Genomic DNA, 20889 nt, shown 5'->3' with positions numbered 1-20889 from the left:
GTATCGCTGGGTTCTTTTGGCTTGCCCAGGTTCAGGTGGCTGCAGAAGAGCACAGCAGCCCACAGGACCACACCAGCTGTGAGGCATGAAGTTGCCTGCTGCTGTGCTGCTGGCCACGTTCCTTGGCACTTCCACGGCAGAATTCCTCTCTGGCTTCATGACCCCTTGGCGCTGCTCTCCTCTGCTTGCCAGGGATGAGTTGGGAGGATTGACAGCCCGGTGCTGAACCACTGGCTCTTTACTGGACCTGCCCCTCTCTGCGCACTGCGGTATGCCCTCCCGGCTGCCAGCTGCCCGTGCTTGTCGGTGAAAGAACTGGCAGGAAGGGTTGGCCCTGTCTCAGGTTGGGCCCCCCCAGCCCCCGAATGAGTAGCTGACTGGGGTTCCAGAGGCAGGGTTGGTGTGGCACTCAGCCTGCTGGATTTACCGTGCTAGGCTGTGTTAGCTGGAGACAGCATTGTGCTTGTGCGCGCCCAGCGTGCAGGCTGGTGCGGGTGCCGTCTGTGCAGGGGCAGTGAGGCTGAGCTTGGAGAGAGCTCTGAGGAATCCTAGTGCCAGGGGCTGAACACTAGTTTAGCCATAAACAGCCCAGCTGTGCTGGAGTGGGAACCAGCAGTTTGCTCCAGGCTACCTTGGAGGGACAACAGTGTTCAGAGAGGCTTCCAGCGTGGGCAGAGAGCTCCTTTTGCCACTAGCTTTAAACTAAAGCAAATTTGGGCAGTTTGGCTACAGCAGTAGGCAGGAGAATGCGTTGCAGCTAGCCAGGGCAGGTGGTGGAGAAGCAGCCAAGAGGTCTCGGATGGCACGGTCGCTGGGACGGCCATGCACAGCTTTCTCATAAACTGAAATTTGAGTCCTGTGGAAAATGGATGTTTTGGTCCTTGGTTTTGGTCTAATGGTGCAACAAAGTGTGAAGATACTGAAATGTACCATTAATTTATCAGATGTTCCAGACGGCGTTCATTCTGAAAGTCAAAGCGTTTTGTTTCAGCTTGATTTGACCACATCCGCTGGATCAATTGTAGAGCCTTAGGCTTCCCTTCCAGTCTGTGGCTGGATTCGTCTCCATGCTACACAGCAGCAGTTCGGCTGCGGAGGATATCCCACAGCATCTTCTCAGATTAAATCCAAGCAGAGAATGCAGAGAAAGGAAGGGGCAGGGGAAAAAAAGAAAGGAAGAATGTGAGATCATTGCTCCGAGACAGCGTGGTAGCTGAGGCAGACAGAGATTAATGAGAAATTGACCTAAAAAGAAGTGTTTTCAAATGGGTCAGCTGAAATGTTTCAATTAGGTCAACAAGACCTGGAACAAAATCTTTTATTTTGGTTTTCGGATTAAAATAAAAGAAAAATGACTGTCTTTTCCTACAGAAGGCATTGGCAGAAGATTCCCAACCAGCTCTACCGGTAGTACAGAAGAGAAGTTTCCTTCTCTGAGCTGGTAGCAAATTTCCATACCCAACTCCTGGTCTTCTAGGTAAGACCCCTCTTCTGCCTTCATAGTTAATTTGGCCTTCTCAGTGAGATCAGTGGCTTGATGCTGAGAGAGGCAAATACAGCGGGATCTTGAGACTTTTTAGCAATTCATTGTACCCTTCCCTGCCATCTGGATGCCATCCTTTTTTTTTTCCAGCTGAAAATACACATTTTCCTCCACATCTGCAACAACCCTGCTTTTTGCATTCTGGTCCAGTTTTGTTGCCTCTAGCCTCAAGAACGTCCTTTGAATTAGGGGTTCCCATCTGTTGTTATCCTGAGCAGCACAGAAATAGAAAATCCTCCAGGCAAATGGAGCATTGCTTTGCAGGACCAGACTGAGCTCTGCATCCAGTTTAATGCTTAGTTTAAATTCTGTGGAATAGGCACCTTAGATCTTTGTTTTTCGGGGGCAATGTGCCAAGTAAATGGAAATTTATATCTGACAATTTCCCATTTCCTTAAAAATGAAACACACTACTAATAAGCAAACTAGGGGGATGAGGAGCACGTTTGCTGAGAGACAGGGACAGCTCTGAGCATGTAGTTGCCTGTGCTTGTCAGTGCATCTTTCTTTTCTGGTGTTTGATATTTTGTACTCTTATTTGCGAAACTGGAACCCTAAGGATGCTGTGTTTGTGGGCAGAACTGTGTCCAGCTAGGCACTGTGAGCTATCCTGTCTTATAAAACCTATCTGCAAACATTTGGCCTTTGGCCAATTTCAGACCTTTGAATACAGGTATGTGTACGAGCTACTGCGTGAACAGTTCCTGGGCACATTAGGTAGGAATGGCATAGCTTAGTGCCTATTTGGTGGCACATTCTATGAAGACAGCTCACTTGTAAAACAATAAGAAATCCAATAGCTGAAACATGTGACTTGGCAGTTAGCAGAAGAAATTCTTTAACATTAAAAATCTACATCTTGATCTGAATTTTATATCCTCCCTATCTTCGGTAACTGCAGAAGAGGTTCTTCATGTGGCTGCTGTCGACATCTTTTTTTACTATGCCCCAGTGGGATGTCCACAACATCACTGTGCAGTTGAGTCAGTCCATTGCTAAATGGATGTGGGCTGGGAAAGACAGCTGGCCAAACTGGGACACAGAAGGACTGATGCTTGAGATGCAGTGTCTTTATCTTCCTTTTTGTCTGCCCAAGCTTGTCTCCAATTACAAAGGTCTATTTCTTCCACGTATCCAGATACCAAAACGGGCAAGAAGATCCTTTAACGCATAGCACAGCAGGTCACCACTGAAGTAGTACAATATGCATTGAGGATCCTGATTTCAAATAGAATTCATAAAGGATACTGATAAAAGGTAGGTCTGGATAGTAAAGTCTGAGTATAATTCTTGATCTAAGTCCTCCGTAGTCGCAGGTGTTCAAACCCTGGGCTTTGTTATTATGCCATTATAAGAGACAAGAGCTAGCTGCAAAGTTCAGGTCAGGAGCCTGACTCTGAATTTCAATGACTTGCAGGGATTGTCCAAGCAAACAGTGGTTACTCTATGTACTTCTGAATTCAAATTGAGTCATTCTTTAGGCGAAGAGAAAGCAACAGACAGCTTGTCACTCACTGTTTCTTTTGAATTGAAATAAAACTTTTAAAACTTTAAAAATAAAGCTGTGAAAAGCAGCTACATTTTATGTAGGCTTTGCACCATGTAAAAATTCACAAGAAAGCAAAGGGCAGAGATTTTATCGCTGGAAGCTGAATCGTATTAGTTTTCTGGATTTGGCGTTGGCTAAGATCTGAATGTAACCTTAGATGCAAAGTCCCCAAAGTCTACAAATTTGAATCTTCTGTCACCCTTAAATACTACAAGCATGGAGCAGGCTGTATTGCATGAACAGTATGAAAAAGGTGAAACAAACTTATTTTGCTGTTTTCATTACTGTTGCGAACTCAGGTTTCATAACATGCTGGTATCTCTGGCAGAAATGTGGCGTAAAGTGGCAAGAAAGACCATTTATTGTGTTCCCCTTCTTGGATTCCCATCCATCCTTACTGGACGTTAAACAGTCGAGATCGTGAGGAAGACCTGGTCACCAGCATCCTGTTTCATCTTGCAGCATGAAGTGCTGACCTCAGTATTTCCAAGCTCATATGCAGATTGCAGTAGGCGGAAAGATGATGGAGGGGAAGGTGCATGTCTGGTGTACTTGATGTACAAGTGCAACCGTGCAAACTCCATCACGTCCGTTTGCTAACGTTTTATTTCATTTTTCATTGCAGCTCAGAGATAAACACTGTACCTGGAACTCCGTGGTTTTACAACCAAGAAAATAGGTTTGTAGGTATGTGAAGCAAGGAAAGGAGAACTAGATCTCATTTTTGGGGTGTAAAAAGTCCCTCTTTGCAATGGAGAGAGAGAGAGAATTTACGTTCCTTTTGTGTACAGCATGATCTAGTGTGGCTCTTGTCCTCTTCTACTGCACGAGGTGTGAGTGGTGCCTGCAGGAAGGATTGACAGAGGTGTTGGGTAGCGCTGTCACTTCTTTGCAGTTCTGTATTCTTAAAGCATTGAAATAGTCCAGCTCTCTGGCATGGCAGTGCTGTGAAGGTCAGAGCATATTGTATTGGAAAGAGGCATCCTTCCTCCTGCACTGGCTGATAGAAATCCCAGGGAGGATTTTAAGCAGGGGTTCATTTGAAAACGGATAGATGAAAGCAAGCAAATTAATCAGCTAGCAAAAGGAAAATGGATGTTCTGGAAGACTTAATCAGTCTGAATCATGAGCCAGACCTGCAGCCAGAGGCAGTGGCAGGGCTTGCCAGCATGAATACCGGTGAAAAATGTGGAGCAGGACACTCGTGTCAGGGAACAAGACACTGCAGCAGCCTGCTGCTCAGGTCTTGTGTTTGTAGTCAGTAGTGGGAGGGAGGCAAGAGGGATGTGCTGCAGTTGATGTTCTGCAAGTAGTTACTATCCATCTAAGAAAGAATAAGAAACACAGAAAAGAAAGCCCTTTATCTTACTAACAGGGTTCCTTCTCACTAAACCACTCAATTTATGGCACTTTCGGAAAGAAATTGAAAATATGCCAGTTTGGTGCTGCTGAGTGCCTCCAGTTTTAGTGTGGTGCTTTAGGGTGCGTGGCCATCCTAAAGGAGCTGCAGTGTCTGCAGCTGCTCTGTGTCAGGGACACCAGCATGTCACTAGCAGGGTCAGTGCTGTCTGGCTGGGAAGACCTTTACTTTACCACTGAGTTGTAAGGTTCAGGCTGCCTTTCCCCTCTGCTTAATTTTTGTACTGGTAATTTATGAGGGACGGTAGCTGCAGCCAAACCAGGTAAATCTATCTGTTCACATAGGAGGGAATAATGTAATATTCTGCTCACCTTGCAGTATTGCTGCTGAGAGGAGACTCTGTGCTGGAGTCCCCATGTCTTGGAAGTGGGTAAGTGGGAATAATATGTAGGAAAAATGTCAAAGCTGACTTAGAAATATGAGTAGGTATTAATTTCTCTGTTTTGGCTAACACAAACGTGTTTAACTGCTCCTCCCATCAGCTGGGAGAAACAAAAGAAAAGTAAGAATGTGTATTTACATTTTTGTAATGAATTTGCCTAGATTTCGTTTATTCCTGTTCTGAGTTTGCTTTGTGTTACTAGTCTCCTGGTAGGGGAAAGTCTGCTGGAAAAAGATGCATTTGAACTTAACATAGCAGTTGATCCATGAGAGATGAATTTTAAGCTTGCAATCCTGTGATCTTGCTGTGGAAGCGTAATACCAAGAGTCACATGCAACTATTTAAACATAAAAAAACCCCAAACCACATGACTTGGAGTTACCGTTCCTAACACTAAGCTGCAGTAAATAATTCTTTACCAAGTTGTTTTTTGATTTTTTTTTTTAACACAAACAAATGTCTTTGATAACATTTCTAACTGTTATCAGGAAGCATGCAAGCAGAGGGGAGATTTACTGATTAAATGAGATGTTTCACATTTTTGCCCCACTGCATCTTGCATCCAGCTGCAGGCTTCAGTCTGGAAGCTGAGACCAGTTGGCGGCGAGGGCCAGATGGGGAACGCCTTACTGATCCCTTACTGGTGTCACTGACAGCTGTGGGATTGTTGCTGGGAGCCACTGCTCTGCAGTACCACAGAGTCACATCTTGTCCCTGAAAAACCTTGTTGTGTTCCTTTAGAAAGACAGATGACACTGCTTTGGGCAGGAACCCAGTTCCCACTGGTTGTCCCCAGCACCATTTTTTCCAGTGAGGGGTTAACCATGCCCTTGAAGGACCAGCAAATTGCAGTTCAAAGATTCGGGAACAGCCACTGGGCAGACAGCTGCTTCTCTTAAAAGGTTACCAACGTGAGCTGCTCACTAACACACCGTCCTCCTGAGTACACCCTGAGAGAACATCCTTGCCCAATCCTTTGTTGGAGATCATTCTTCTCTACCCATTTATTAATAAGCAGGTGATGTCAGCCCGTTACTCCTTTCTTCCTCCAGGCAAAATCTAGCCACAACGAGCAAATAATAGGTGAGATTTAGGGAGAGGATGCTGATGGTGTTGGAATGCAGGGTGACCCCAGGAACAGGCACTGCCACTGAGGCAGAAGATGACATCAGCGCTCCCGCTCCACTGACAGGTTTGCTATCTGCAAAAAAATGGGCTTAGGCCTGTGCTCTATTGTGTTACAGTTAATGCAGTAATTCACTGGCAAACAAGGCCGCTCTTAGTTCATCTGATCAAACGTCATTTAATGGGGTGGATAACAGCAGTGTGAATTCTAAAGGGGTGATGCCATGCTCTGGTCTGAAAATGAAAATGGGCTCGGTGGGGAGTCGCCCCCTCACTTCCCTGCTTATCTGGGTGCGCATCCTGGTTGGGGCAGAGTGGGACCGCAGATGCTGTGGGCATCCCTTCGGGAGCAGAAGCAGCTTTTTGGCTGGCTGGGAGTGAAATGTAAGACAGCTTTGCTTTCCTTGTCCTCCTGCTACTGTTTCTCTCCAGCTTTGCCTTTCCCTCCAACTTCGAAGGGGTTGTTCAAAGCATTGAGAGTAGGTGCAATGAAATGGTCTAAGGAGAAGAGGGGGATACTTGTGTGTCTTCCATGCAGTGGCCCATCAGAGAATTTGCAGGATATAGAGTACAGTCCTGTTGGGGATGCTTTTCCCATGTGCCTGTGAGATTGGAAGGATGGCTGCTGGGTGAGGAGCCCTCTTCCAAGGGGCTTCCAGATCCCTCTGCAGCAGGGTCTGCAACATGCAGTGTAGCCATCTCTCCGCTCCCACAGGTTTTATGTAGTCCTTCTCTCCTGAGTCACAGGAGAGAAGTATAGTTTTATGTATTTTCTTCCAGTATAGTGATAGGAAATTAATGTATTTCTGGTAAGCAAGAGCAGTGGCTTTTCCTTGAAGATCTAGGGGTGGGTACACCTCCTCTCAAAACTGCAGTGGGGGCACATTTTCCTGAGCTATGTGGAGAGTCGTTTCACCTGATCTTACTCACAAATCTGTCTGATGGACCCCAGGTCCTTGTGACCTTACTTCGCTGTCCCCAGCGGGTGTGCAGAATTAAATGGTGACCGTGCGGATGCTGCATGTTACTGTGTACCTTGGGTCAGAGGGTGATCTCAGAAGGTACAGGCTGACAAATTGCCAAGTACTCTGGCAATCCTATGTGACAGTTCACCACAAGAAAGTTTCTTGTGAGTATTCTGGTGAAAACAGGCTTTGGGTTGGATTTTTCCCTGTCTACATCTGTAGTCCAAACCTCACAGCCTCAGATGATGAGTACGAAACAAAGATAAGTATGAGGCTAATTGCTTTTGCAATATGAGTTGGGAGAAAGGTAGAAAGTCAAGAACCAGAGATTATTGGACTATTGAGATTTTCCGGAGTTATCTTCCACTTCTAATCAATATGTTGCTTTATAATTCCATGAACCAAAGACGAAGTTTTACTCTGCCCCACCCAACAATCTCCCACAAATCCCAGGTCAGGGTAGCTGGAATCTGCTATATTCTGCTTATTCCTAATTATCCAGTAGCTTTAATGGATGGCGTAAGTCAGAATACCTCTGACGAAGATGCCACTTTTTTAGAAGACTGAGCAGGTATTGTAATGCCCTTCTCCTTTGCTCCCTATCCATCTTACTCTGGCTGTTGCAGAAGTTGTTTCGGTGCTGCTATTAATTCTGCATCATGCATTGCAATAGTGCAACACCGCTCTGTTTAGATTCACAGCAGGTCCATGGGGAACCACTTGAATCCCAAGTAAGTCTGAAAACCATCCCTTGAAAACACATGCACCAATACTGAGTTTTATATAACCCTCTTTTAGACACGGGCTAAAGCTAGGGCTACCACTCTTTCAAAAGAAGTGCTTTCTCCCTAGGAAAAAAAAGCCAGCCTTTTCCAGGCCACATAGCAGGAGTGGATGATGTGAAATAATATTTCAGCATCAGCCCTGAGTGGAAGGGTTGCATAACAAGGCAGTGTTCTGTGTCAGACTTCAATGGATGTTACTAAGAAGACAGAGCATTTTTACTCCCAGCTAATGCAGGTAGTGTGGATTTTGTGTTGGTTACTCATGCAGTCCATTTCATTGTGGCATGACTATTTATTATAGGTGGCTGCATGTACACTTGTACACCAGTAATTACCTTGTTTGTCATGATAAGCCAATGATTAGAACAGCTTACTTCAAGTGAGGATACATGGATTTAGCTGGACTCTGCCACAGACTTAGTATGTGAACCCAGATAATCCATTAACTTTCATGCAGCTTGTTATCCTGCATGTAATTTAGTAATTGTGACACCAATCTTTATAAATCCCTTGGTCATCTTTGCAAACTTCTGTGGTAGAAGGTCAATCCAAACACTGTTGTTACAATAAGGAGCGTGTGTGTTACAGGGGCTTAGGAGCTGAAGAGAAAAGAATTAGTTTCAGTTACATGATTGAGTCTGATAGTTATGATCAAGCCTTGGTGGCCCCCAGTTTAGCAGCATAATCTGTAGAAAGGTTCTCCTTGCAAGGTTTCCAGTGGGCTTTATTTGGTATCGTGACTGTGAATGCAAAAAAAATAATCAAGATGACAACTTTATGTTCCAATTTCTCTGTTGTCAGGATGATTTAAAAGAATCTGAGGGAGGGTCAAAATTCACATCTGCACCCACATTTTAGTTTCTTCTCCCTTTGCTGCTCGGTGATGATTCGAGTGATGATGTTCAGCCAACTGCAAAGTGAGTTGATCGAGATCTGTATCGAAAGTCCCTATTTGGAGCTCTAAAAGCTGACAGTGTATGACTGGTAGTTAGGTTTAGTGGACCCGTCAGTAATTAACCTAAGCATACTAAATGGCTAAGCCAAGTGGAGCAGAGACACCTACCATAAACAGCATTTCACTGTTCTTCATTCTTTGTTGAAGCGCTCATAATGTCTTGCCAGATACCTGGTGTAACATAAACAAAATGTCTCTGTTCTGAGGAGATTTAAAAACACCTAGCAAAGGATAGGAAGAAATAAAGTATGTATTTTAAAATACAGATCAACTTAAGTTCCCTGAGGAAGTCTGGCAAAATGAGGTTTCCAGGGAGGTTTAAAAATGGGAAGTGTCCTCATGCTACAGTTGCGCTCAGAGGTGAGGAACAAGGCAGGGTCACACGAAACAATAAAAAGCATCTCTTGGTGAAGAGGACAGCAAATACAGATATGAGAACTTTTGTGTTTTGAGGGCTAAGATTTACTAAGAATATGATACTATCTTAAGCTGTAGCCTCAAAATGAGTATCTGTGATGCTGAGGGGTTCTAACCGTCCCTCTTTTTGCATCCCTCATTGCTGTTTGCTTGTGAGATGCCTTTTCTGTTGCACAGACTAATAATGCACGTGTTACAGACGAAGATACTGCTTCGACAGGCGAGCTGAAAAATACCACCGTGGACAATGTGAAATGAACAGATATGTGGAAAGTGAGCCCTGCTTTTATCTTGTGCACATGGAGTTGAACAAAAATGGCTTCCTCAATCAGTAGCACATTAGCTTTCATCCCCCTCCTCGAGCTGACATCTTCCATTGCTGAGCTACTCTCCTCTTTGATCTGCTTTTTTGTTTTCAGCTTATTCTTTCATCAGGAAAGATGAGCTTCTCCTGTGAGCAGAACATGAGTAAACACACTAGAGAAAAATGGAAGAGATAATAATATGAATTTATCTTCTGAATAAGTTCCTGTTCCAGAAAATTAAGCAACATCTCTTTCTCCCCAGTGACATTTCTCTAATAATCGTTTTGTAGTAACAAGACTATAAACAGAAGAATCTTAATAACTTTAGAGTGGTGTACTATTCAGTCACTGTTCAAGATGGAAGGATTTAGATGATAAAGATCCCAGCTACTCTGGCACTTTAATCAGGAGCAACAATAGTTAAATGACATATTTTAATATGTTTGTGCCTTGCATTTCACTATGGTGCCGTCGGTTTGTTAGGAACTAGTACAAACCAGCTTGAAGTCTGTGCCATTTTTCAATTAACTTTAAAAAGCCTTCTTTCAGGCCTTTAAGCCAAGGTCGGTATTGGAGTTTTTCCCTTAATCTATTCTCTAGTGAGACAGATCAATAAGAGGGCATTATGTCCCCTTTCCAGATGGAAGGACCAAGGAAGCTGCAGCCCGGTTTGACGGTGGTCAGTTAGATCGGCCGTAGCTCTGGGACTACAGCTCCTTCCATGGGAGTCTTCCCTGACCGATAGCGCAGTGCCCAAATCCGGAAGAGTACTTACAAAGCTGCAGGCTCCACCAAGTCATAAATGAGATCACATTTTAATTAAAACATTGACATTATAAAATATACACGGCACAGTAACACATAATATTTAGGAAACTCTAGTAGGAATTACGTAAGAATTTGTTATGCAGTATTTAAGAGCTGTGATATTTCACCTGGTTTGCTGCCATTGTTGCTGGAGACTCCCTTCTCCTGCACCCTTCCCTGGACCGCATCCTAATTCTTGTGGCTATTTTCAAGGCAAAGCTATGCAGATATCTCAGTGTGGAGCTTATCTTTGTTGCCATCAACAGGTGTATCACGAGCACCTTACTTATGTTGTGTATTCCCTTGCTTCATGAGTAGCCTTGCTAAACTCACAGAGATGCTTGTGAAGTTGGTTATCATGTGGATAGGAGCCAAGATTTAATTTCTGGCTCAAAATTCATCACTCCTGCTTGCAGATGGTATCCTTCCTTTTCGCTTTTATTTATTACTCTTTTAGTAAATGTATTGTAGTGGAAGGAATTATCATGACAGCCCTGGATAAAAGTGTCCTTGACATATAACCGTTATAATTTCTTCTCCTTATCGTGTGGCAAAATGCGACCGGTTCGTTTATGATTTGTGTTGTGTAAAGGGCTTGCTCATATTCTATAGAAATGTCTGTGATTTTCCTTCTGGCTTTAGGCATCTGTGGATGGGCCAGTGTGCCTACAAACAGTGGTCTCCAAGGGGATGTCCTGACTGGGGACAGCTGGCGTTCTTTCCCTCTTATTCCCCTGCTGTATTCCTTCCTTCACCATCACATGTGTGATGGGAGCTGTAAAAACAGCTTGGAAACCAGCCCATCTTTCCTTTCTGTTCTCTCATTTGGTAAATGCAGAGACTGGGGTAGAGAGTTTTACTTGTATTATGCCCTGGCAGTGGGGTAAGGCTTAACCGGCTTTTTTTAGTCTCCAAAAATGATGATCCTCTGATTATTCCCATGTTTGCTCTGTCTGTTAAAGGATGACACTTCTGTGTACAATTCCAGCAAATCCAAGCCTGTCTTTGCAGGGAACACTTATTAATGTCTTTCTGCATGAGCCCCAGATACTTTTTTTTTTTTTTCATTATTTAGGCTCCTACTGACTATGGGGAAGATCAATAGCCGGTTGCTAGTGGCTGTCGTCGTTATCACTTTGTGGCAGGTGATATAGTAGTGTAGCCTGCCTTGAGTTGTTCTCCCTCTACTTTGGGCACATAGTTTATCCATAAAACTAACAGTTGCTCCACGTTCAATTTGTCATCCTTGCCCTTGAAAGTAGAAGCTGATTTTTGAATACGCTGCAGTGTGCAATATACTCCCTGTTCACTGCAGCAAAAGCTGATGAGTAACTGTGGGGTTGGAAGAGGAGAAAGGCGTAGGTTCCAGTAAATGAGAGCCACTGGAGGCGGGAGCAGAGGTGGGTACATGGGTAGCGAAGAATGCCAGATACATGAACTAGAAGGGTTATCCCTGAGTTTTCCTCTTTGCTACTGCTTATTAAATTCCCCAGCTGGACATCGTGGGGGTGAGAAGCTGTTCTCCTTTAATTTCATACTAAGGTTTTCAGACTGTAGCGCTCTTCCGAAGAAATCTGTGTTTCATTTCACTTGCTGCACAGCTATACCGGAGGTCTAATGTCAGAGGCAATCACTGGCCAGCCAGGTTTCAAACCTCACACTGTAATTTATTGCAATACGTTGAACATCTTCCTTTGGAAAATGTCTCATTTAAGGTGTCTGACACTGAGCCTTCAGAATTGCTAGTCCCTTTGGAAATTTTGGCTTTAGTGATGTGAGTAGGGCACTGTCCCCCTCTCTCTTCTCTAGGGAACTGGGACTGTTGTCTTGCTCGGTGCAGCTTGTATCCATCTGGCACTGCAGCCATCGAAACCCAATTAAAGAAGGCACAAAAAGGAGAAAGCAGAGAAAGCTGATTTTCTGAAATTGTGCTACCTTTTGTTATCAGCCTGTGATCAATGCAGTGGTAATTGGTGACAACAGCTGAGGAAATGCTGGTTATTACAGGAGGTGAACATCCCTATCTGTCATCTGTGTCCAGCTTGCTTATCTTCAAATTGGAGCATGGGGTCATTAAAACAACATAATATTAGTACATTGATGGAACAGGCAGTCTGCTAAGTTCTTGGATACCAGATGGTAAATGCAGCTTGAGTTGGCAAATTGTTGCTCTTCTTCCTGCCGTGCAAAGGCATTTTATCTACAAGCATAATAAAAAACAGAACAGAAAACCAAGGAGAAATTTCTTTAATCAAGCATGAGAGATTTGAAAGAAAATAATAACAAGAAAAAACTTAGACAAAAGTACACGAACAAATTCTGCTCCAGCGCTTTCTGATTTATTCCTCTTGCATGAGAGCTCTGCAGGACAGAGCCTGCTGATTTTACTGTACAGAGAACCCTAATGACCTCAATAGGAATTTATTAATAAAATAAGGTACCACTGAGCATGTCTGTCCAGCTTTTTCATAGTGGCTTCTTTCTTTCACAAATATTTCTGAAATTCTGGAGTTTTCCTAGAATAATAGGAAAGGATGAGAGTTTTTTTAAAAAAGGTAGAATTAATAAACAATAGCTGATGATAGGACCAGTCATGTTGATGATTGGTCTATAAAAGTGAAACCTTTAACATTTTGGAATTGCCTCCAGATACAAGCTTTGTTACTTCAGACTAGGCAAGATGAATCCTTGGCAGTATGCTTTAGAAGGCAGTCCTGTCCTGGTGGGGGATTCATCAGAGGGAAAGATAAATCTTTCCATCTCTAATTTCAAAAATCTAGGAATCCTTCTGGGGCCTTCACAAAAATAAAGAAATTATAGTGCCTCTCCAGAGCACATAATGTGCCTTGAAATGCAATCATAAAAACCTCTGCAAATCTAAATCCCAAAGGCAATCAACATATTTTGGTGGAAATCTTGAGAGACTTAAGTTGCCTAGTCTTCACTGTACAAACAAATAAATGCCACTTGTCCTGTAATTTTCATCATGGGATATAAATGTGTTCGGTTTTACATGTTCTCAAAGATGAGGGCTCCAACTTTTGTGAGTCCAGCATTTCTTTTCAGTGGTATCACTCATGGCTGCATCCTGTAATGCATTTAGACATTGTGGGGGAGTGCTTTGTTCCGTGAGTGATAGCAGGGCAGTCTCTAACTTGGTCACGTTCAGATCTAAATGCCGAATCTAATTTCTTTGACCCTTTTTCTTCCCAACATAGCAACATATTTCTTGCTGCATGAATAGTGACATAAGTAAAGTAAGTAATTAGTGGTAATCTGGATACAAAGGGTTCTGTGAGGGAAGGTGAGGGTGTCTGTTGAATTGCCCTCTGCCTCCTGGTTTCTGTCGCACACCCTGTACCCTGCTCTCAGACCCACTGCTTTGTGCCTGACACCACAGTGATGGTTGTATGGGGTCAGGCCAGAAGCCCACCTACCTCCGTGTCTCTTCTCTGGCAATGGTGCCAAAGCAGGCACCTAAGGAAAAGTAAAGGAAAGGGCAAGCATCTAACGATACTTTTCCTACTCTCTAATCATTTGCAGGTTGGGGATTTCCTGAGCCAGAAATGTATCATTGACTTTGGAAAGTGGGCTGCTTGCCCCAGACAAGTGGTTTGTGATGTGATTGTCCCATTCATTGTGCTGGTACCATTTAGAGAGCATTTTGATCAACCCAGATTCTTGCCTCAAACTAGAGTGCTCATTTGACTCCTGATTATTTATCGTTGTTGTGAGTTTTCCTGTTTGTGGCCTTCTCATTTAATGATGAGTGCTGCAGATGGCTTACAAATTGAGACATATTTTAAACTAAGTATGAAGCTGGTTGTGTAACCTCAGCCGCCTTGGGATTTGGGGGGGGGGGGGGAGGGAAGAAAGAATTTCCCTGCAAGTACTCAGCAGACAATCACTGCTCAGTGAATGAAGGCATGGATGTCATTTTACATCAGCTATACTTGCTTACATTCCTTGTGGCTGGAGGCAGAATTTAAGAAACCATTGGATATGGCTGATAGAAGGAGGTAATAAAACAGCACAGAAGGAACACAGAAATGTTAAGCAGATAGCAGCATCACTCTAAAATGAGCTCTTCCTTTTAGGGAAAAGAATTTTTTTACCTTCTGTATTATATTTTCTGCTACAAAGGAAAAAAAAAAAGATAGCAGCGTAGTTGTAGTTTAGTACTCAAAAATCAGTGGGAACTTTACACTATGAGTTTCTCAGGATGTGATTTACCAGTGAGTTTTCCCTGCTGTGTAGCTTCTTTCTGGGCAAAGGGGACATTGATGGGCAGAGGAAACATTTTCAAGAGCTGCTGTGCAGCTCCAGACCTCCTTTGTAGAGACCCCCAGTTTGCTTCTTAGTGTGCTGATTCCTTGCTGGTGCTCAGTAGCGGCATTTGCGAGAAGACTTTTTACCTTCCACCAGTGAGCAGAGGTTTTCCATAGTGACAAATGACGACCTGGCTTCATGTCATGACCTCATCCCATTGCTGCTGGATCGCATGGTGTGGGCTAGCGGGAACAATACCAGCAAGGTCAAGGAATTGCAGTCTGATGGAGAATGGTGCAGACCTTCTTCTCAGTGACCCAGCAGCTCCTGCAGTTGCATTTCACTCGCTGACCTGGCTTTCCATCGGCTATTAAACAGGATCCTGCTGTAACCCTGTCGCTGGCTTGGACCTGAGCGAAGTACCAGATGGCTGGGAGGGGGGCGGTTCTCAGAGCTGCTCCCCTGGTGTCACGGTTCAGATGTGTTCTCAACTGGGAATGTTTTCTTCTAACAGTTTTTCAAGAGGTGGGCTGCCATTCTGGGCAAACTCCCTGTGAACTGTCATGCATCTGCCTGGGCAGGATGAATTATTTTGGACTTTGCTTTCTATCACAAAACCCCAGGATAATGTCTGCTTTCAAAAAAAAAATCCCCAAAGGTTTTCAAGAAGAAAACCTGGCACTTACAGCGAGACAGTCAGGGTTACTCAGCGCTGTGCGTTTAGTGTCATTTGAGGAGCTGTAGGGTACCCCTGGTCTCCAGCTGTCTCTCCAGAGGGGTGAAGACCTCTCATGGATCCTGTGCCGTATTTGCTAGGTCTGTGTGGAAGTCTCAAATCCTCCAGGACAGCCCAGTGCAGCTGACTTGGGGCAAATGAAAACAGCCCTCAGCTACACTCACTTGTCCCAGGGTGGGACACATACGTGCTGTGTGCGGGGTGGAAGGCGGTCGTGCCCGGCGGTGGTGAGCACGGTGTGAGGACCAGCACGGCGGGGAAGCACAAAGCTGCTGCTGCCCCGTTCCGTGGCCCAGTTGCAGGAAGCCTGTAGAAACCTGGCAGAGGGCAGCCAGCAGGCCAGACCTAAATATGACACCAGTGAAAGTTTTACCTAAATAAGAACTGAACTAAAAAAGAAGTGTAAAGTCATTATGGCTTAGATCACTACAGCCTCATTCTTGAATATCCTCTGGCTGCCTTTTGCTGGTTTGGCAGCACAAAGCTGCTGCAGCTGAGCACAGGCAGCTGTACTAGGTTACAAATGCTTTTACGTTTCTGGAAGAAGCAGAGGGCTGGTGAAGCAAGCTTGTTCAGAGCTGTGTATTGATTTTCACCAACGCAAAGTGGGTGTAAAACTCTATGTGATCGATCCTGTCCTCCTCCTGGCTGCACAGAGGGGTAACACACCAGGGAGACTGGGGGTTTAACAGAGCTGCTTTAATGAAGCTGCTAACAAAGAGAGCAGGTTGGCTCTTAGCAGGCCTTGAGACTGGCCGTCACTTTTTCTTTTCACAAGGTGGGACTCCATACCCGAGCTGGCTTCTGATGAGCGTACAGTTCACGAAAGCATTTCTAACTGGATGACAAAGCCCAGCCCCCTAAAACCCAATCAACACATTCTGCCCGAGCAGGAGGAGGCGTTACAGCATGGGCTGATGTGTTTGCACGTAGAGAACACAACGCTGGTGGCGGCTGCTTTCTCATCCCGGGAACCAATTTAGCGTCCCCTTCCCCATATGACTCAGACAATAAATTACACTTTAATCTAAATCTTGTACATTATTCCTACTACAATAGCTGGGCAATTTCCCTATTTCTTTTTTCAGCATCTCCCTTGGATCCTATTTATCAGCTATATTGTTTCATATTAAATAAGTTATTGCATTTACCAGGTAAGGCATTTATGCTTAGCATTAGAATGAGCAACACACAGGGACTCTCCCGAACATTATCTCCCTGCCAACAAACAGAGCAGATAGACTAAACTGGAGATTTACCTAAAGGAACAAACCAAAGATGATGTGAGGAAGTATCCTATCTGGAAGGGAACATTTCCTGAATATTCTACCCATTCTTCACTCATCTGCTTTCAGTCAGCCAAATGTGCATTTGAAGTCCCCGTGAAAAGGCATGCCAGACAGATGGGATGGGGAAAGGGAGAGAGAATTTTTATCACCCACCAACTTAGTTGGGCCCACAGCCTAACTGTGGCACAATTCTTTGCGGCAGTAAGATTATTTATGGGCAGGAGCGTGCCTTCATCAGGGGATATTACAGTGCCCAGCTCTTGAATATCCTCTAGCATGCTCATCCAGGTGTGCTACAGATCATGGAACTGGGGCTCACCTTGAAGTCACTGAATGAAGTTAAGACAAAACAAACATTAAATACCATACTTCTGCAGCCGAAGTGAATTTTCTAGGTTTTGAGCTTTTGTTTGCTGTAGTGAATCTGAAGAAAATTCCAGTTTGGCCCAGAGGCCATTGTCATTAAAGCTGGTCTGTATACTCATGCAGAAGTTTTATATGAACAATAAACATTGCAATGAGAAACAGTGAAGGCAGAAAATTATTGGTAGGCTCTTGTGGAAGTGATAGCTTTTGCAAAGTCCCAGCAATCTGAGGAGAAGCAGATGTTTTGAGTCTCCACCAGCAGGCTGGAAAATGAAATTTTGATTTGAGTCTGGCTGCCATTTGTCTGTGTTCACCTTAGCTTTTGTTGTACATCATGTGATGGTGATGCTCTTGGGGCATCCAAAGCACCAGAGTCCCTCTCACAGGAGGCTCTGAAATGACTCAGTTACAGTTAATGGGAAACCTAAACTATTAGGAATGTTGAAATGTTTAGTTTGGATCAGAAACTGTAGAAATCTGTGTCAACATGCTGCATTCGTGCACATTTCCATTTCCTGGTGTTATTTTCTCTATTTCCTATTGTTGTCATTTGCGTTTAATACAGTTGTAAAGTTTCAAAGCTTAAATACAGTGAAACGGAAACAAATAAGCAGAAATAAGAGCTGTTCACTGCCTGTCCTGGATCACTGGATACTGGCTGGTAGGAGGTGCCACAGGACATGATAAAGCATCTGTGTGTGACCACAGCAAGTGGTCACAAGGGCAAGGCACAGCCCTGCCGTTCACAGCAGTGCTGAACTAAGTGGTCGTATCCATGTGAACAATTCAGGTTATTCCTGAATAGTTTACTGCCTTAACAGCGTTAATCTTAACGGAGTTAGGCTAGAGTACATATTTGTTCATAGTGCTTTTCATACTGCTGTGTGTGATTCTCACTTTCAACTTGAGACACCCATGTTAATTTACGTGACCACTGTGTTACTGAGATCTTTTCATAGCAGTTTCCAGGCAAGTTTCATATTTGTGTTGCAAGAGAAAGAGCAGAGACCTGACTGAGGCCTGTAAGGGTGAAAGGTAGAAATAAAAAGCCGTAGATGGGATTTTTTTTCCTTTCCTTTTTTATGGATTCCTACACATTTGTGTTACTGTATGAGCTTCAGTACAGATAGCCTAAATAAGGAAGTCCCCAAAAGGAGGGTGATGCTTATCATGCCCAGTTTCTCCATGAAGCTAGGACTCTCTGTGGTTTCCTCTTAATTTCTCTACCTCTGGATCATCTCCAGCTCTCCCAGGCCCTCTCCCACCTTCTTCATGGGTCACCAGCAGATCCTTCCCTCTTGGGTCTCCCTCCTTTCACCCTCCTACATTTTAGCGGTTGTTTTCTCTGACATGCTCCCAGGTGACTCGCGGTAACTCTTACCAAGCTCCCTGGACGGTGTCCCTGCCTGCCTCCGTCCCTCCCAGCAGGTTTGTGGATAGCCCTGGGCTGTGGGACTGGAGAGCCCAGGCTAGCAGACACCTTGCAATTGCAGCCTGTTAGTGCCCCATCGCGCAACGCACGTGAGTAAGAGGGACTCCTGAGATGGAGTGATTTATGTCCTGTGTTTTTAAAATCAATTTGGATCCAGCTAGAGATTCTGTGCCACAATTACCCTCTTCCTCGCTGCTTATATGGCACACCTGCTTTTTATATTAAATTGCAAACTCTTGAGGGAAGCAAGTTCTTTTTTTAACTCAGTGTACAGTGCCTAGTACAGCTGGGGTTGTTTCATGGGGATTTTGTCTGGTACTGCAATATAATGATTAAATAACAATAAAAGGAATCTCTGGGGCTAACACATCTGCCTAAAATCTGGAATTTCACTTGGAATTATATTGCTTCGTGCCTAAACCCAGGCTTTGCTGTGCTTGCATAATACCATTTCATGACAAGAAAACTGCACCACAGCAAGTTAAGGGGGTATTGATCACTCCAGGAAATTTGAAGAAAACCGGCAAAATTAGAATAAACATAATGAATTTGTTTTTCCCTAACATTGAATGCAGGATGCTGTGTAAACAGTATGGGGGAGCTCTGGAAACATGAGTCAAAAAGTGTGGTGTCCGCGGTTGTCCGTTACTAGTATCTGATGTGAACAGCACTGGGTCTAGAGAAGATACTTGGGTTTTCTCTGCCTGACAGTCTAAATGGACAGCGGCTGAGTTGGCTATCTTTTACAGCTGTGTGAGGCAAAAAGGTGGGTGTCACCCAGTTTCGTACATGCAGTGCTGACCTTTGCTCCCTGACGTGGAGACATGGCTAGTCCTGTTCCTCCAGAGGTGGGAGGCTCAGGCACATCCTTGTGGAGCGCGGAACTCTTGGCTTTCTTTGCTTTCTGTGAGCGGCTGGTTAATGCTTTATAGCCTTTATTGCTACAACAGCTTTTTTGTCTCCTTGTTTAGAAGCAAGTTATACTTTATTTCAAGTGTAGGTCCGTGGTAATTACATGTGTAAATTGTTTTGTTATTTTAAAATGAAAAATAATACCCGGTTGCTGGCTAAATTTTGTCTTTCTCCCCTGCTGCTTCTCTTTCTCTGTCTCTTGTGGGTTAAGGAAAGTGGAAAGACCTGAAAACAACTCAACTTCAGTTTCTTGTTCTAAATGGGCAAGTTTCTAGGCATATAGTTCTGTGCCACCTCCGGCCACCTTCATATGATCACACCAACGACTAAACTTCTGCAGGACTGCACTGGAACGGCAAAGTCTCCGGTGTTGGTCGCAGGGAAAAGTAGTGGGTTCCTAGTGGTTCAATGTCTGTTTTTCTTTTCCTCTGTAACTGAGTAATGATGGTTGAACAACAGCCCATTAAGAAGAGGGGGATAGTGAGGAAACCTTCTTAAGGATGATATTGGGGAAGTACCAGACCTGCATAACCCACATTGTACACACATACACCATTTACAAAGCAGGTATCACACAGCCTGGTGAACAGAAGGACCAGTTTGTAAATGCATGCTACTGGGAAACTGACCTGAAATGGAGACAAGTATTTGTTGTAACCACCTTCAGGAAGAGTGGCTTTGCTTCTCTCTGAGAAGATGATATGCCCCCAGTGAGCAAGCGTCAGGGCTCAGTTACACGTAAACTCCTCGGCGCCCATAGCAGGCTTCAACTGTATTTAATTTATTGGTCACTCTCTCTTAAGCAAATGAATGGAGGAAGATGTCTGACATTGCCCAATTTCACAGTTAATGGGCTGAACTTCTTTCCAAGGTAAATATTGGACAGCTTTGAGCCTTGGTATTTTTCCATCCCTCTCCCTATCTCTTTCTTGATCTCTACTGTAGCAAATCAGCTGGGGGCAGGGGCTGTGAACTCCTTCACTTCAGCATATGCTGTGCTCTGAACCACTTACCAGGCATCACGGGGCTTGGATGGGATCAGGTGCCTTGTGTGAATGAAGTCACCTTTCATCCCAGATGCTCACAGTACCTCCCCATCTGCATCATATGGCTGCATCATATGAGACAGTCTTCAGGTTGCTCAGGATACGTGATTTTGGGAGGTGGCTTAATGGAATCTGGGGATTGTTTTCCAGCCTCTGCTGTGTTATGAGTTTGAAGAGTCACTTTCCATCTTGCTCCTCACTGGGTATTCAGTGTCATCAGTAACACATCTGTGCTAGCTGTGATAGCTTGTCTTAATTCTAGGTGTAGCGTTTTCAGAGTGATTCTATTGATTTCCTCGGTTCCCTGGCTCAACACCTTTGAGGGGCTGCAGATAGCCATGATTTCTCATCTCCTAAAATACTGGTCCTTGTTTTCTTCTCAGTCTCTGAGGACTTGACTCTTTTCTAAGGCATTATCGACTTTGGTGGAGGTAAAACAGAACAAGGTAGTGGAGGATTTCACACCAAGTATTTTATGGATTTCTTTCTCTGACAATACAAAATGTACGAGAGGTAAAGTGTGGGGCAGACACATCAGATAATACGTAGTATTGGCGTTAAGAAAGGATATTCATGTGAGCAGCAG

The sequence above is a fragment of the Falco cherrug genome, chromosome 13, assembly GCF_023634085.1.
Source record: "Falco cherrug isolate bFalChe1 chromosome 13, bFalChe1.pri, whole genome shotgun sequence".
NCBI classification, from domain to species: domain Eukaryota; kingdom Metazoa; phylum Chordata; class Aves; order Falconiformes; family Falconidae; genus Falco; species Falco cherrug.
This window is presented reverse-complemented; position numbering follows the sequence as displayed.